General features: G+C 43.7%; 1 protein-coding gene across 1 annotated transcript in view; it reads left to right on the top strand.

Annotated features, from left to right (window-relative positions):
• The window catches only part of LOC137201402 (retinoic acid-induced protein 1), a 52,856-nt gene continuing 35,381 nt past the window's right edge, over positions 1 to 17,475 (top strand). Inside the window, exon 1 of the mRNA XM_067616440.1 lies at positions 1 to 179. The gene's annotated coding sequence lies outside the window, so the exon portion shown is untranslated. The remainder of the gene's footprint in view (positions 180 to 17,475) is intronic.

The raw sequence follows: 17,475 nt of genomic DNA, 5'->3' as shown, positions 1-17,475 counted from the left end.
AGGCTGCCGCTATCAGGGAATACTGGTGCCATTTTCAGCAACGCAGGGTAAAAGGATTGAGCCTCGCCGCTGTACGCTCGGCTCGGCTCGTCTCAGCTCGCCTCGGCTCAAAACAGCTGAACAAGAGGGGGATTGGAGGGACAACAAACGGAGGAGAGAACGGCTGACCCCTAACACAGGTACCATGCTTTTCCCTGTCATTTGTTTCTTCTCTTCTCCTCTACTTCTAGCAGGATACAAGATGGACAGCAGCACTGTGCAGATGGAAGTGAAAGCAGGGGGAATGGTAGAGGGTTTGTGTGCGTGTGTATGTTTGTGTTTGTGTTTGACTGTGTCTGTGTGTGCATGCCGAATAGAGGACAGCGGGGTCCCTCATGGGATTGTGTTCTATTTTCATTCTTCATTGGGGAAGAACATTCGCCTCCCACACACACACACACACACACACGCACAAACACAAACACACAATCCCAGTACCAGACACCTGCCTCAACCCTGTTTCCCACTAGCATCTGTCCAAACAACAGGCTCAAAAAATTAGATCACAAATACTGTATGAGCCTGAAAATACACAAGGAGAACATGCAGGGGATGCATGAGCTTCAACCTTTCTGTTTGTCTGTGGTTTGTTTGTTTTTTTTCCCTCCCTAGCTGCGTACAGCCTCCTGAGCCTAAGGATTTGTTACGTAGTTCTATAACGGGACGCTATGTCAGAGCAACGATGTGTCATAGCACGCTGTTTACTCTGCCTATTGCATAAGGAGAAATCTGAAATACACACACACACACGCACACACTAACACTAATCTTATGAAACCAGTGATAAAGATAAATTCTGGTTCTTCTAATTTGTGTTTACTTGTGACATATGGATCTATTTGTTGTGTATGTATTACCATGTTTTGTATTTTGTGCTGTATGAGGAATAGAAGATGGTGCATCATCAAAAAAATCAAGCGGGATAAAGAGCATCTTCTTTATATCTGTTAAAGCGTATACATGCTATTTTTAGCATTGCTTTGCCTGATATGTGCTGGCCAGGGATTCATAGATGCATACTGGTCCTATATGTGTGGGTGTATGTGTATGCGTGCGTCAGACTGTGTGTGTTTGTGCATCTAATATGCTGCACAGGCTCACTTCAGAGGCGGCTTTACTACAGTGTGCCATTAAAAGATGCACTGAGACTGCAGTGTCACTGCTGACTGAAACTGATGCTACCGACAGCCTTGCTCATCCTGAGGAGAGGGAGAAAGAGGATGAGAGAGAGAGAGAGAGAGAGAGAGAGAGAGAGAGAGAGAGAGGGTAGTGTGGGGGGGAGGGCTGAGAGAGAGGTGTGACAGAGAGAGAGAGAGAGAGAAAGTGAAAAAAAGCAAAAGGGAGGTTGAGGTTCTCTGTGTGTGTGTGTGTGTATGTTTGTTAGAGTGTGTGTGTGTGTGCGTGCACGCACATGTGCAAATGTATACGTGGGTGTGTTTGTGTGTATGAGTGGGAGACAGAGGGGGAGACACAGGGAGGGAGGGGGGGTAGCAACAGAGATAACGCAGAGAGGGGGTAGAGAGGTGTCAGGGAGAGAAAACAGTGGTGAGATAGAGAACGGGGGTGGTGTGTGTGTGTGTGTATGTGTGTGTCCCTAGAAAGATAGTGATGTGTGCAAAAGAGTAAGAATGAGAATGATAGAACTGGGGAGGGAGAGTGATAAGAGGTGAAGGGAGGGAAGAATATATGAATGGAAGATGAGAGGCTGATCCCCTATAGCAATGCAGCGACATGGCTGCCATCAACACGTAAACAGCTGCACCAGGATAAACAGTGTGTAGCCTATGTACAGTATGTGTGTGTGGAGTTATAGACACCTATATATAAATCTCTGTTCCAGAAGAGGTGATGTTTTCAGCTGACTTTTGAGAGAGAGTGTGTGTGTGTGTGTGTGTGTGTGTGTGTGTGCGTGTGTGTGTGTGTGTAAAAACAATATTGCTGTAGTCAAAAGAAATAGATAAGACAAGAGCCAGCCCACTGGCTTGGCACAGCATGGCATGGCAAGGAAATGTACCTCAAATACGCAATCGCTGCTACAGAGACAAGGGGCTGCTGCACACACATACACAAACACACACACACACACTAAAGAATGCTAAAAGTCTACTCTCCTTTTCCTCTGACTTTTTCTCCTTCACACACACACACACACACACACACACACACACACACACACATTCAGACTAACTGTGGGTTCCCTGCATGATGCAACACAATGAAAGGAAGCTGATTATCATGGAGATTGGGAGGCGTGTGGAGAGCAGGTTTCTGTGTGTGTGTGTGTGTGTGTGTGTGTGTATGTGTGTGTGTGTGTTTGTGTGTAGGTGTGTGTAGGTGTGTGTGATGGTCAGTAAAGGGCATACTGAAATTGGCAACTCATTGCCATGGTGAAATGAAAGGTGAAAGCTCCCCTCTGTGTCTCTCCCCCTCTCTTGCTTTCCCTTTCTCTGCCTTCCTTCCTCTTTCTGTCTCTCACGCTCAGACCAAAACAAATATATGAGGTCAAGGAGAGGAGAGGATGAAAAAAATTTGACAAAAATAGGATAAATGATAGACTGTTTGCACAGATTGAGGACAGGGAAAGGAGGAGAAGAGGACAAGCCAAGATCATTGTTAAAGACTGAATGGTCATCTATCTCTCCACGTCTTCCCCTCTTACTTTTAATCTTTCTGTCTCTACATTGATCTGTCCCTTTGTCTTAATCCGATTTCTCAATTACTCCAGCCTCAATTTTTAACTAGATTGCCGTAGTCTCCATTTGTGTGCGTCAGTGTGTGTTCTTTTACAAGTACCGCACTATAAGCCCCAAGTGCCCACCTAATTGCCCCGGAGGCTCATGGTTATTTACTGTGGGGGGTTATTAGGTAGCCAGAGAGAGAGAGACAGAGAGAAAATGTTTGTTCCTCATTAAAGAGAAGTGCCACGAACACAAGCGGGGCTGTAGGGAGCAACCGGACCACAGCACCGTCATTAAAAAGCACACACACACACACACACACACACACACGCAAACACAGTCAGCTGCTAATGAATGTGGACAGTCCATCTATGACTCATAGCATGCCATTTGTATTCATATTGAAAGACCGTCCCTGTTTCTTTTTATAAATAGTAGGAGTCTTTCCTGATTCCATTGCTATGGTGGTTTAAACATATGAACATCTTATGCTGCTACATGTTTACAAAGTTCACTTAAATTCAATACTGACTGACCAGAAGGTGTACAATATATTCAGATAACAGCATAACTTTGATGTAGAGGCCTGTTCCAAATGAAAGGTGGAACTTGGCTCAGCTGTCTCATACTTGCCCCCAAATATAGACCAATTTAAAGAACGTTTTATGCCAAAATATGAATAAACAAACGGAAAGTGGTATAATTTGGGTAATACCATCCTGACTCATGTGTTTATGAAATATAATGCACTCTGTATCAATACTGACTGGCAAGGAGGTGTGCAATATTTTTTAGATAACAGCCTGACTTTGATGTAGAGGCCTAATCGCAGTTTGAAATGAAAGCTGGAACTCTGCCGAGCTGTTACAAGGTTAAAGTACTTACTCCCAAATATAGTCCAAAGAACGTATTGCGCCAAAATCTAAATAAACAAATGGCAAGTGGTCATGGTGTAATGTGGGCAATACCATCCTGATCCAAATGTTTATGAAAAATAACGCACTCTGTGATGGCAAACCACTCTCTTTTTTTTTTTTTTTGGCTAAAGGTTATGAGCTTATGTGTTATAATTTACAACACCTGTACCTGTAATTACATGAAGCGTACACATATAGAAACCAACACAAAATGTAAACACATGTCTGTGACATGATGTATACTAATACAAACAGACAACACAGAACACAAATACTTTCTCCACATCCCCGCATCTACACACACACACACACACAGGTGTAAATAGGGCCTCCATTTTCATGTGCATCATACAACCTCACGTACACACACACATGTAGCGCATTTCCAGGAGCTCAGCTTGAGTGCAGTGTGAGAGGGTGGGTACACGCTGTTCCAGTGAACAGTATACCAAGACTGCTAACCTAGATCTGATTACACACAGTAGCTGCTCGTGTGCACAGCTGTCTGTGTGTGTGTGTGTGTGTGTGTGTGTGTGTGTGTGTGTGTGTGTGTGTGTGTTCATACATTCCCATGTGTGTGTGTGTCTGGCCTGCACTTGGGCCTAATGCAGTTTGAAGGTAATATGTTTTTATTGGACTAGCCAGGCCAGTGTCAGTGCAGTGTGTTTGTCTAATGAGGGCTGAGGTGGAGGGAGGGAGGGGTGCTGGGGGTGTTGAGAAGAAGAGCAAGGGGTTACTGCAGGGAAGAGAAGACAGAGGTTGTGATGAGAGTGAGAGAGAAAGTAAGGAGGGGGAAGGAGGGAAGAGGAAAGGCTCATCTGTATGCTGGTTACTGTGTGCTGCTTGTTTGATCTGGAGGGAGTACTTAGTGCTGGATGGTGGGACGCTGCAGAGAGAGGACGGCAAAAATAAGGTTCTTGCAATAGAGTGTGTATGTGTGCGTGTATGTGTGTGTGTGTAATTAGGTGCGAGGTGTTGGGTGCAGCACTTTGCTCATTAAAAGGATCTGGCTGCTGTCCAGCTGTGTGCAGTTCATCAACTGTCCTTCATGTCTCTCATCCTCTTCCTCTCATCATCCATCCTTTCCTTCCGTCCTCCCTCAGCCAGCTCTTCTTCTCTTTTCTTCTCTTCTCTTCTCCTCTCCTTCTCTTCTCCTCTCATTTTGTCACCTCATTTCTCTCCTTCTGCCCCCTCAGTTCCTTCCTCTTCCTTTGCTGCACCATATCCTTCCCTTCCAGCATTACTGCAAGTAAACATTGCTTTGCAATGCTGTTGCAAATAGACAGAAAAGGGGGGAGCCAGGGTGGTGGGGGGCATCTTTCATCACTGAGGAGCATTTGATCAAATGTGCCTCATTAGAGCTGAATATATCATGCCTGTAAAAGATCAGTAATGAACACATTTGCGCGTACTAATAAGTGTATGTGCGAGTACGAAGTCTCACAGACGTGTGGATGCTTTTTGTGCAATGTTATTTATTCAGTCTATGAGACTGACAGCTTGTTAGTAGAATACACCTGTTTGCACTGTGCTAGCATATCAGAAATCATACATTTGCTCCAACGAGAAATATCACATACAGCTACTTGTTTGTTAACTCCAAAAGCTAACAATACTGTGTATATGTGCAACACTGACACTGAGGAAATGCATAATCAGGGCTTTCACTAAGCATCATCGAGGAGCAGAGTGATTTTGCTCCTATAATAAGGTACTTATAATACTGTGACTTCACTCGCTCTTTCCCTTTTGCAAGCATATGGAGAATGATATATGCTTATTATTATTTAAGTTTTTGGGTGAGTGTGCAATTTCAGGGCAAAGTTTTATTCGCCTGCACAGCTGTTCAGTACTATAACGGGCAAGCAAGGCCGTAATTTTAGTTCGAGTGTGCTTTAAGAGACTTGATCATGTATACAGTGTGTGTGTGTGTGTGTGTGTGTGTGTGTGTGTGTGTGTGTGTGTGTGTGTGTGTGTGTGTGTGTGTGTGTGCATTCAGCTAAATGAGTGCCTTGCTAAGTAAAGCCTGCCCCGCTGCTGTTTAGCTGTCTGCCAGCGAGAAGGAGAATGAAAGAAAGAGAGAAGAAACAAATTAGGCAAAGGGGGAAGAGAGATTTCAGAGGAGAGAGAGAGAGAGAGAGAGAGAGTGAGAGAGAGACGAAAATCTCACTGGAAAGGGTGAAAAAAAAGTCAGAGAGGCAGATGGAGAAAACAAGAAGAGACGAGGTGAGGGGAACAAATAAAGATTGGCGCCAAAGCAGGGATCAGTGAGACGTAAAGGGAAAGAAAGACAAATCAGGGGAACAAAATAAAACCAAGAAAATCAGTTTTTGACTATTTGAACAAAATGGAGAAACGGCTAAAATTCAAAGATGGAGATTGCTTTGTGTGCATTTGCATAAGAGAGAAGAGAAACAGAAAGGTGGAAATTAGAGGGAAAGTGTGCGGTGGGACCAGGCAATTGTCAAAAAATTGTACTGGAACCAGAAACTGTTATATTCATGCTGCAACAACAGCACTTTGAAAAGTTTCGACCCACCTACCCCCCTCCTGTGCCTTCAAACATCTGCTGGAGTTACATAATGCTGGGAGAAAAAGCGAGATCAGAAACAGAGAGAGACAGATAGAGGAACTACGAGGGAGAAATGTTACAGAACATGTCCTTTGCCATGATATAATACAGAAAACACACACTTATATTTACCTAAACATAGCCTGAATAAGCATCTGCATGCAAGAAAACATAAACACTGTTTTGTTTTGTTTCTTTGGTATTGCTGCTATTTCTGCTATAATGATGACACGATAGCACTGATAGAACGCCGCTGTTGTACATAAGAAAGACAAAGAAATATATCAATCTTAATGTGTTAATGTATTCATGTTATTACTGTTTTTTACTGTCCAAATTTTTGGACAAAGTGAATTTTGATGCTTTGGCAACATTGTTCTCAAAACTTTCATGACAATAAAGCCTATTGAATTGGATTGAGAAACACAGAAGAACTCTATGATCCCAACTGAGCTTTGTTGCATAAAATAACACAGGACAAGACCAGGGAGGAGGGTGTGTGACAACACTGGGAGTTATAAACAAGTGCAGGATCGGGAGTTTTTGAGTATATGCATGCACAAATTAATGTATGTGTATGTGTGTGTGTGTGTGTGTGTGTGTAGATACCATCCATGTGTTAGTGTTTATGCGTTGGCGGATGTGGGTTAGAATAGAAGAGACTCTCTGGGGAAAGCATTCAAGGCTTAGCCAACTGCCTCTCTGCTTTACAGAATGCCTTTCCCCATCATATGATGCAAGGCATGAACACACACACACACACACACACACACACACACACACACACAGGTACACACAACCTTAAATCTGTATTAAAGGATAACTTTTCACTTCAAATTCTCTCATGTTACTTTAAAACCCACAAATAAAACATTTCACCTTTATAATATAAACATTTTATTTCCACTTATGGATTTGTTATGAAATTATATTGCTAAACCTCTTCAGTTCCCCACATGCCGCTTAACAGATAAATGTGTTACTGAGGAATTCATGCTGAAGAGCATCCACCCACTGGGCAGGTTTAAGGTCAGTGGGCAGCATAGCTCAGGTGTAGAAACATTCTTCTGACACATAAATACGTAATTATCTTTCTTTGAACTTTGACCTGTTGTCTCGCTGACCAAGTAAAGCACAGTATTAGAAATCCTTTGGTTGTATGATTGCAATGTGAATGAATTCGGAAGAGGAACCAAAGGACGTTGAAAAATGTCCCCTCGAGTCCCCACTGAGCACATTAGCCATACCCTATATTCAATGCTGTTGCTAGGTTGCATGTGTGTGTCTGCTTACATCTATACAGTATGTGCGTGCCTGAATGTGTGTGTATGTTTTGCTTGACTGCCTCCGTGCTACGGACACAAAGTGAGTTCTCCGCCTGTGAATTAGCTTCCATAGCAACCAGTGCCACACAGCCAGCCATCCAGCCAGGCAGGCAGGCAAGCAGGCAGTGAAGTGAATGAACGTCGCTCTCTCCTTGTGCGATCTGAAAGTGCTTGGCACAGGCCTGATGCCAAATCTGGGTACGGTGGGCACGTTGGCATGCTGACGGGCACAGACAATGGGGCGTTGCTGTGGTGATAGGAGGGCTGGTGGTTTGGGGGGGTGGTAGTTAACAATGTGCATTGGTATGTGGATGGCAGACAAAGTCAAAGGCAGCGTTCAGTGTGATAATGGAGCCTCAGTTTGTTTTCCTACTGTTTCTCTTCCTCCATCGCTATTTTTGTTTGCTGTTCAGCATCTCTCCGCTTTTCATCCTCTGTTCTCTCTCTGTTTGCTTTCTTCTCTTATCTGTCTCTCTCCCTCTGTTTGCTTTTCTCCTCTCTTCTCTCTCTCTGTCTCTCTGAGAAAGAGGTTGCGGCATTGCAGAGGTGGGTGTAGTGCGGGGGCAGAGGAGATTTTTTTTATCAGTGTTATTGTCAGAGCTGGCCCATCACCTTGGATACACACACATATGCACCCCCCTACCCCCCACCCCCCCACCTCCCCCACACACACACACCTCAGACGTCAAACACACGTCAAATGCTAACAACTAACAGTCAAGGTTCGGCACAGAGCAAAAAAAGCCCCTAAGAAACTGGGTCCAACGGTACACAACTCACATAGTGAGCTGCGCTAAATCAACCGAACTCTTCCAAGAACAAAACACCAAGTGAAAAAATATAAACAAATCATGACACAGACGTCAGAGACAGACTTCATGTTGGCTTGTGATCTAGATCCCCAAGGTGTGCTGTTCAGCCACCCAGACTGGAGGAGCGAGCAGGCGTATAGTCAGGATCTGGCTAATTGCTAATGTTCTCATGCAGAGAAAACATGAGGGAGACGCTAATGACCTCTCTCACTCAGATGTCTATCGACTGACCTAGTCGTAGCCATGGTAGCCAGGATGAGAGCACACACGCACGCATACTCACATGTTCACACACAAAACACAGTCACCTGAGGCTCAGATGAGGGATAAGCCTAAACCAAATTTTGAAATTAAATTATAATTTGATATCATCAATTATCTCACTTGTTAGGATTTATTTCCGCTGTGGTGAGCAAAACATAATGAATGCGGAGAATGGAGCTGCCAGGCTATTCTGTGCTTTAATATTGCTTTATTATACCTATCATCTCTTTTGTGGAGATAAAACCACGTGTGTTGAGCCTTTACACAAAGAAGGAGAGGAAAAAGAGAAAGAAAGGGAGAAAGAGAGTGAGGGCTGCTGAATAGTAGAAGCACCTGGGAGGGAATATGAATAGTGATCAATCACACATGTGCGTGCACATATACACAATTACAGGAACATACACATGCACGAACACACACAGTCAAATATGCGCAAAGCACAGCTGGGCTGCAGAGAAGCCATCTGTAATGCCACAATATAGCACTCAGTGTGTACAAGTGCGTGTTTTGTGTGTGTGTGTATTTGTGTGTGTGTGTGTGTGTGCACGTGTGTGTGTGCGTGTGAGAGTTTGCATTTGCTTGCATGTTTGTGCCTGCATGCATGTGCATGCAAGCAAAATCAAGATCAAGTTCCAATTCACTCAACCGTATCTCTCTTTATGATGGAGGAACACACTCACACAAGCTTGGATTTACATGCATACACACTCTTTCGCCAACACATGCATTCTCACTAACCCATACCAACAAACACATGCACTCACACGCACACAAACACACACACACACAGTCACAGGGACTCATGCATAAGCATCGACTCTCACCTGCAGCCATAGGCTACATAGCAATGCATACTAAAAAGACCATAGAGGATAGAAGAGGGGCAAGGAGAGACGAGAGAGATGGATCAGACAAGCGAGAGATGGATGGATGGAGGGGGGGAGGCCAGTGACAGGGGTTTGTACGGCCTGAGAGATCTGTAATGAGATCTCCGTGAGTCAGACAGGATGCTACACACTTATACCGGCTGGAGAACAGACAAGCGGCAGGGAATGCATTAGAATGCATTAGCTTAGCTGGCTAATACCAAAATCTTTGTCGATGTTATTAGCATGAAGCGCCATCTAACACTCTTGCACACATCGATCTTCTTGAAAAACAACTAGCTTAGTCATCTGGGTGGTGGAATTAGCTATGGTTGGCAACAATTCACAGCTACCTAAGCAGTTCCCCCCCTCCAGCATTAAATTATAATAGGTTAGAATTGACCCTGTGTTGCTTTTAGCATGTTAGGTTGAATCAGAGAGTGAGTTCACAAGCTTTACTGGGAGAAGCCACAGCACAAATTTAAACATCAGAGCAGTCAACAAACCCTGGGCTATCTCTGTGGCCATATTTATTCATGTGGTTTGACATCCACCAACACACACACACACACACACACAATAAAAGTGCAGACCCAGCTTGCACACAGAGAACTGGAGCAAAGATGAGCTAGTGCATCAGATTTATGTTTAAAGGACAAGACTGTTGATATTCTGTATTTTTGTCAACAAATTCTGTGAAAAAGACCAAAACCAACAGTGATTTAATCCTATTGTCTGCGTGGCAAAAGTATAATATACAATTCCTCTGTGCCATAGAGTGCCATTGTTGTCCAAAAACCATTAAAATCACATAAGAAAGCCACACTGTTGCACTGGGTGATGTGTCACTTCATTAGCATGAACACATCACTGTAGTTTATTTTGAGTCGATCTCACATACATTGTACTGCTGCCGGAAACACTCACTAGCATGTGTTAATCTGCAGCTAAAAATAGTCCCCAAAAATGCATTTTTTGCTCCTGTTTGAGTAACATTAGCTAAAAGCTGCAGTGCCTAGCTGTTTAAGGGAATTACCAAGCCTTTTTTAGACATAAAATTTTGTATTTGTGAGCCATTTTTAAAGATTTATGTCTTCAGTAGGAAAAAATGGGCTCGAGGCTGAGTGCCGCAGGCAGGGTAGGTAAGTCGGAAATGCTGTGTTCACGTCATATCATTTAGACCATAATTATTGTATGAGTTTCTGAGTCAGAAAATACGTCTACCTCAACCCTGTGATTCCGAGTCGAAGATATTGGGTATTTCTGACAGCGATAATATCTCCCGCTTGGTGAAAAGAACTATGGAAGTGTCAACAAACCTGTGGCGAAATGGCTGCAAAACCTCCATCACTGGCAAGGAAATTCAATATTGACACTAATACAATCGACTGAACTCATTTAAAAGAAGCTATGCACAGATTGCTTGTATCTGGTTTCACCTGTTAATGAACCGCTGCAAAATTAGCTAATTTGGGCTATTTGAACGATGGTGATTTCAAGGTTGGCAGTAGGGGTAACCACCTTGAAATAATTTGTGAACACCCCCAAGTCAGAATAACAGGAGGTTTTAAACTTCATCCAATTCTGCCAACTGCATGAATGCAGCAAAAGTATTAAGAAACAGACTAAGGCATTGTTGGTTTCGTCAGTATATTAGGAGCAAGACGGCTAAGTAATTTTAGGGTAGTAGTATTTATACTTTTTTATTTTTGTGTTATTTTGCAAAGGCTGTTTCCTCTCACAAGGGAAAGAAATAGGACACCCCTCCACATACTCTCCCTTCCTCCCCTTAGATCTCTCTCGCTCCCTCCATCCTTCCCTGTATCTCCACCTCTTCCCCTTAACAGCTCCATCTTTCAATATAGCATTCTGCTTTGCAGCCTCTTCCCCTCCTCCTCCCTTCCTCCTTTGAGTTACCCCGTCTCACTCTCTTTATCTTCTCTCTCAGTGCCTCAATCTTTCACTGTTTCTCTCTGCCTCTTCCGCTACCCATCTTTCTCTCCCCAGCATCCCTTTCTTTAACCTTTTATGCTCTTCCTCTCTCCCCCCGCCTATTTTTTTCACTCTCTTCCTCTCGCTCGTGTACACACAGACATCTCCCTCTCTTGCAGTATGTCTCAGCTTTCTGTTTCAGTCTTTCCATCATTCGCTCCACCACTCCGTCAACATCTACACCACACCTCCTCCCTCTCTCCCATAATCCTGCCTCTTTTCTCCCTTCCTCCTTTTTTCCCTTCCGCCTTTTTTTCCATCTTTAGCACACATCTGCTAATCTAACACTTTCACTCTTCTCCCTTTTCAGCATCCCACTCTCACCCCCATTACACTTCATTATTGGGTCTGTTCTTTTTTATCACTCTTCCCCTCTCCACCCTTCTATCTCACTTTCAGGATGACACATGATTGCATATTCCTGCCTCTTTCAAGCAGTCACATGCTCGTGCGTAGACACACATGCACACACCTTTTCTCTGTTAATATATTCAGCGTGCATAATGTCATCGTCAAGGTTAACAGCTGAGGTGCTAATGGTGAGATGATCCAGGGGGTTGTGGGTAATGTAGGAAATAAACTGTGGTATGGGTACTCTTACTGATTAGTGAGAGTTCAGGTATTTTAGGGTGGAAATGCATATTTAATGGTTATGATGTCACCTGATAACATCCCCGATGCATCAACGAGGAAAATACTGAAGGATAATTGACGATCCTTTAATCAAATCGTAATTATTGTCATGAATGTTTGGAACTGAAGGCAATCAACTGAAGAGAATTTCATGCTGTTTTAGCCTCAGCCTTCTATCTTTGTCCTCTCGTTTATGTTCATTAATGTGAAGAGCCGCCATTGTTCCATGGATAATTTATTGACGTGTATGGCAGCAGTGCTCGTGTGTTTGTTTGTGTGTGCGTGTAGTGTGTATATGTTCACCATGGAGGGCAAACAGATGCAAAAGGCATGACAGAAAAATAACCTTCCCTCCCTCGTCTGTTGCGATGACGAGACGCCGCTCTTGCACTCTCTCTCCCCCTCTATTTTTATCATCTTTACACCTCCCCACACCATCTCTGTCGCTCCCCCCCCCCCATCTCTCTCTCTCTCTTTCGCTTTCTGTCTGTCTCACTCTTTCGGTCTCTCTGTCCTTGGGTGTCTGCATCCAGCTGTGTCTTCGGGCCATTAGTGCCCCCCCCCCCCCTCCATCCATTTTCTCCATCACTGATTCCTCCAGCAGACTCTACCCCCTCCCCCATGCTGCTCTTACTCCTCCTCCTCCTCCTCCTCTCCTCGCACTCCTCTGTCCCTGTGACCACTGGGGCTCCATTGTCACAGCAACTGCTGATAACAGTCTCGTCCTCAGCCTGGCATTCCATTATGCCACTGCACCAAAATCACACAGTCGTATGCAGACACATATGTAAACATCCAAATTCAGAGACCAATATGAACACGCACTAGTTAAAGAAAGAAAAACACTCAAATTTATGTGAAAAACATAGATTTTATACATACAAAGCACAAACACATTGTGCTATTGCAACATGCACACACCCACATACACCCATACTCCACAAAATCTACACAGTCAGCATCCTCCCCTTTCTGTTTATGTAAACATCTTGTTGTGCTGCTAGCCTCTTGCGGCTGCTCCCTGTTATGAAAAGTTATTGCACTGCATAATGTAGTGCCATTTACTTCTCCACACACCTACCTAACTCACTCATCATAATAAAACCTTGATTGATCCACTTTTCCCCATGGCATGCTGATGCTAAGATGGTCTTTGGCCTTCAGACGTACAGTGGAGGAGAGAGAGCAGGTTGTCTTTCAGAAAGTGGGCCACGGGTATCGTGTCCCCGATGTAGCTGTGCTGTCAGCAGAAGATGTTGGTGCCTGGCCACATGTGATCCACCCTGTTTTTCAAATGACTTAAAGTTAGTACAGGAATAGAATTACTGTAGTTTTGTGCAAAAGCCAAGGCCTTAGTGCCCTTATAACGTTCCTATGAATGACAATGTTTAGTAAATAAAATCAAAGTGAATGTCAGATTTTGGCTAATTGGAAAAATTAAGGTATTTCATCAATATAATGCAACATTGCCCACAACACATACCAGAAATATTAAAAGCATAACTACCTTGGTATGAGTATACCTCTGACTTTTGACACATTTCTATTTCTCTCACAGTGTATATCGTCATATCGCCCAACCCCAACAAAAACAGATGACACTACACTAGAGTTCAAATGAGTACAATAGAACGGTCTAAAATGCTTTCTTGGAGAAGTTTTCTGGTATGTGTCAATTTCTGTCTTCTAGCCTGTGTATTTCCCACCTTCTCCCTTAAATGGACTTGCAGTGTTTCTGTGTGTGTGTGTGTGTGTGTGTGTGTAGTGTGGTGATGGAAGTGTCAGGAGGTGGGCATTGAATGTCACTGACAGCTTCAACAGGAAAACGACGGCTGTCTTTGCCACCGCCCCACACACACACACACACACACACACACACACACACACACACATCATCTCTCACAATCCATTCTAGGTCCCTTTTAACCACTGGAGGACCATAAAAATGGGTCGTCCGAAAAGAGGGGGGCACACACGGCGATATACACAAAATGATTGCCCATTGCATCATCTGCATCCCTCTTTTCCTGTCAGCTAACATCACCACCCCCTTCGAGCCCTCCCCCTCCTTCTTCTCTTCTCCTTCTGTCCTTCCTTCCTTCCATCCATGCATTACCCATCTCTCCCTCCTCCCCTTCTAAACCACTCTATTGATTGAGCCATTCAATTTCCGGCTGTAATTCAACTACACTGTTGCACTTGAATATGTAAATGAGCCCATGGGGGTTGCCGGTGCTGTTGTTGTCATGGAAACCTCTCATCAAACACACAGACACACATATAGGATGCTCTCACACACACACAACCGCCGCCTCATTTGAGGTTAGGAAGGAAGGACAAGGTGACATGTGTGTGAGTGTGTGTAGATGAGTGTTGTGCTCATGTGAAACTGAAACTTGAACAGTAGCGTGAGGGGTTAGCCAGGGCTGAAATGACCTCATGACCTCACTGTGCACTTGGGTGTGTGTGTGTGTGTGTGTGTGTGTGTGTGTGTGTGGGTGTGTGTGTGTGTGTGTGTGTGTGAAGGAGAGAAAGAGAGAGAAAAATACCGTATGTGTCCACTGGCCTGGCCTCGTGCTCTTTGAAGACTCCCTCCATCACCTCCCTTGAGGATCCCCTCTTCCCTCCCCCTCTCCCCTATCTCTCCCTCATTCCCTCCCTCTCTCTCTCTCTCTCTCTCTCTCTCTCTCTCTCTCTCTTTTTCTCTCTGTCTCCCTCTCTCCCCTCTCGCCATGTTTGTACAGCCCTCTAATCGCACTGACAGGAGAACAGCACTCTGCGTGGCCTCTGCCACCATGCATGCACCGAAACACACACAGAACATAAACACATGCAGAATTAATACACTCTGCATGTTTTCTCTTTCTCACACATGCACACCAGCAAACTCCCAGACACGAACACACACACATGCACACATCCTGCTTCAGTCTTAATGCGCTCCACTGTGCCACTGTCTGTCCCTGTATTTTGCTTTGGGGACATTTTTAGGTCACGAGGATGTCACACCAATATGCGAGTGTGTGTTTGTGAGTGAATGTGTGAGGGGGTAGGGAGAGTGTCTGTGTTTACTGCAGTATGTGTTTGCATCTGTGAACGTGTGCTTGTGGTTTCAGCAGTGTGCATGCTGCATGTGATGGAGTTTTACTTGTTAAAATTTTCTCAGCATGGTGATAATAACGGAATCACAGCAAGTGTTTAAAATCAATGCAAAGCTTTATCTGCCTCCCTCAACGGATAAAATATTAATGCAACTCATACTAGCAAGGGCATTTATCTGAGCAATAATAAGTTATTTGATGATGTGGTCAGGGTTAAAGCATTAGCTGGCAGGCGGGCCATCCCTCTTGTAAACAATGACACTTCAATTTGGGTACAAATCAAGAAGGAAACATTTTCTCTCCCTTGCAAAAAAAAAATAGATCCAACAAATGTCTCCCATAGTAGTTTTGTTTGAACTCAATTTTGGGAGAAAGTGGAGGGCCTAGTGGGCATATGTGAGTGAGTGCTTGTGCATGTGCGTGTGTGTGTGTGTGTGTGTGTGTGTGTGTGTGTTAGTGTGTGTGTGTGAGTGTGTGTGCACGCGCGCACTCACTGCTAGGCAAATGAGCTTGTCAGTATGCAGCGCAGGCCTCTCTCTGGTGGCAGGCAGATGACAGTGCAGTGATTGGGCTGATTTCACCGAGGACGTGAGGGGAAATCTGAAGGCAGCCTCAGGGCTCAGGTGCTTATCACCTCCCCACACACACTCGCACGCAAACACGCACACTTTCACGCACAGATTTGGATGCATACACATACACATCAACAACTAACTTTTACAGCCCTCGATAAACACCAATGCATGGACACGCACACCAAGCCAGAGACACAGACAACCACACGCTTAGGTGACACACATGCATACATGTACGTACATGCACTCTGTCTCCTCCACCTCATTACAAAGTTAATTATCAAAATCTCTCGTGAGTCTGCTAGCCATTCTGTCTTTCTGTTTGTCTGACCACCCAATGCGAGCCACACACACAGACTTATCTGCAGGTTTGTATGTGTGTGCTTGTGTGTGTGTGACCAATTATTATAGCCCAGGGCGGGTGGGAAATTAGAGTTTGTATGAGGGTCTGCATGCACTTCCTAAGACAATCAGTGGCAATTAATTACAGCATAAGTGGCAGTTGCTATATTACACAAACACACACAGTGGCATGCAAAATCTTTTTTTTGCAAAGGGCTTGCTGTTTATATTTCTGTGTCAATCATGTCACACTTCTTTGCACGTTGTTGGAGTTTTCTGAATTTGGAAATGGTATCTCAAATGTGCATTAGAATATTTATTTTGACTTCAAGATATTCAAAAATGGTTCAAATTAGTGCTATATTACTTTTTGAGTCATTTTCCTGATATGACCTCTACTGTACAAAGTTTTTACTTCTTTCCAGTTGTCATTTTTACTATTTGTTTAATGTCTTCTGCTGTTGCCATGTTATAAAATTTCTCTTTTATATATGTGAACTCAGCAAAGCAAATTCCCCACATTGAAAGTATTCAAACTTGAATCCTGCATTTTGAGATTCCAGGCAAATGTACTAACACAGAACTTTCAGACAAAAAGCATGAGATTAGATCTTTAAAGACATATGACTCAGTATTTGATGGTATTTGTGTGTAAATGAACTTCAAGACCTTTTTAGTCACACTGGCAGAAGAAAATGACTATTAATTTGTCTAGCTTTGCAGAATAATAGCTGAGGGTGAGAAAGTTACTAAAACTATTGGCCTCAGATTAATCTTCATGCTGCTCTGAATTAGTTTTATACAAGAATTCATACCATAACAGTACTACTATTATTACCAAATGTAGAATGTTCTTATTTTGCAGTTAAATCATCCATCAACTATATGATCCAACTATAGAAATGAACCAACAAAGTGGCATTAAACACCACTTTGTGTCCTCCTGCCGTGTTTCCTGAGTGATTTTTAGTTCCTCAGTTGTTTATATGCAACTACACGTGATGACTGTGGTTGATTTTCATACAGCTCCAGAGGCCATACTGTGCTTATAACCAGACCAAAGCAACGCACCAATGCGGTTTCACTTCAGATCACCGTGGTGCAGCAATTTAAAATAAATTACCTTTGATGGGTCACAATAGATTGAAATGGGAACCGTGAAAGGGGGCTAGAGAAAAAAGGATTGACGAATGACAAAAGATAAATTGAGGGTAAAAGGACTGTGAGAGGTTCAAGTCTTTGGTATCGCTCCACTTGGTAAAAGGTGGCTCAATAGGTGCTGTCAGAAAGAGAAAGATGTTAGACGGCCTTCCTGTTTTCTGTCTGTCTGCCTGTCTGTGTGTCTATTTGCATGTCTCC

Source organism: Thunnus thynnus, chromosome 17 (assembly GCF_963924715.1).
Source record: "Thunnus thynnus chromosome 17, fThuThy2.1, whole genome shotgun sequence".
Classification (NCBI taxonomy): Eukaryota; Metazoa; Chordata; class Actinopteri; order Scombriformes; family Scombridae; genus Thunnus; species Thunnus thynnus.
This window is presented reverse-complemented; position numbering and strand designations above follow the sequence as displayed.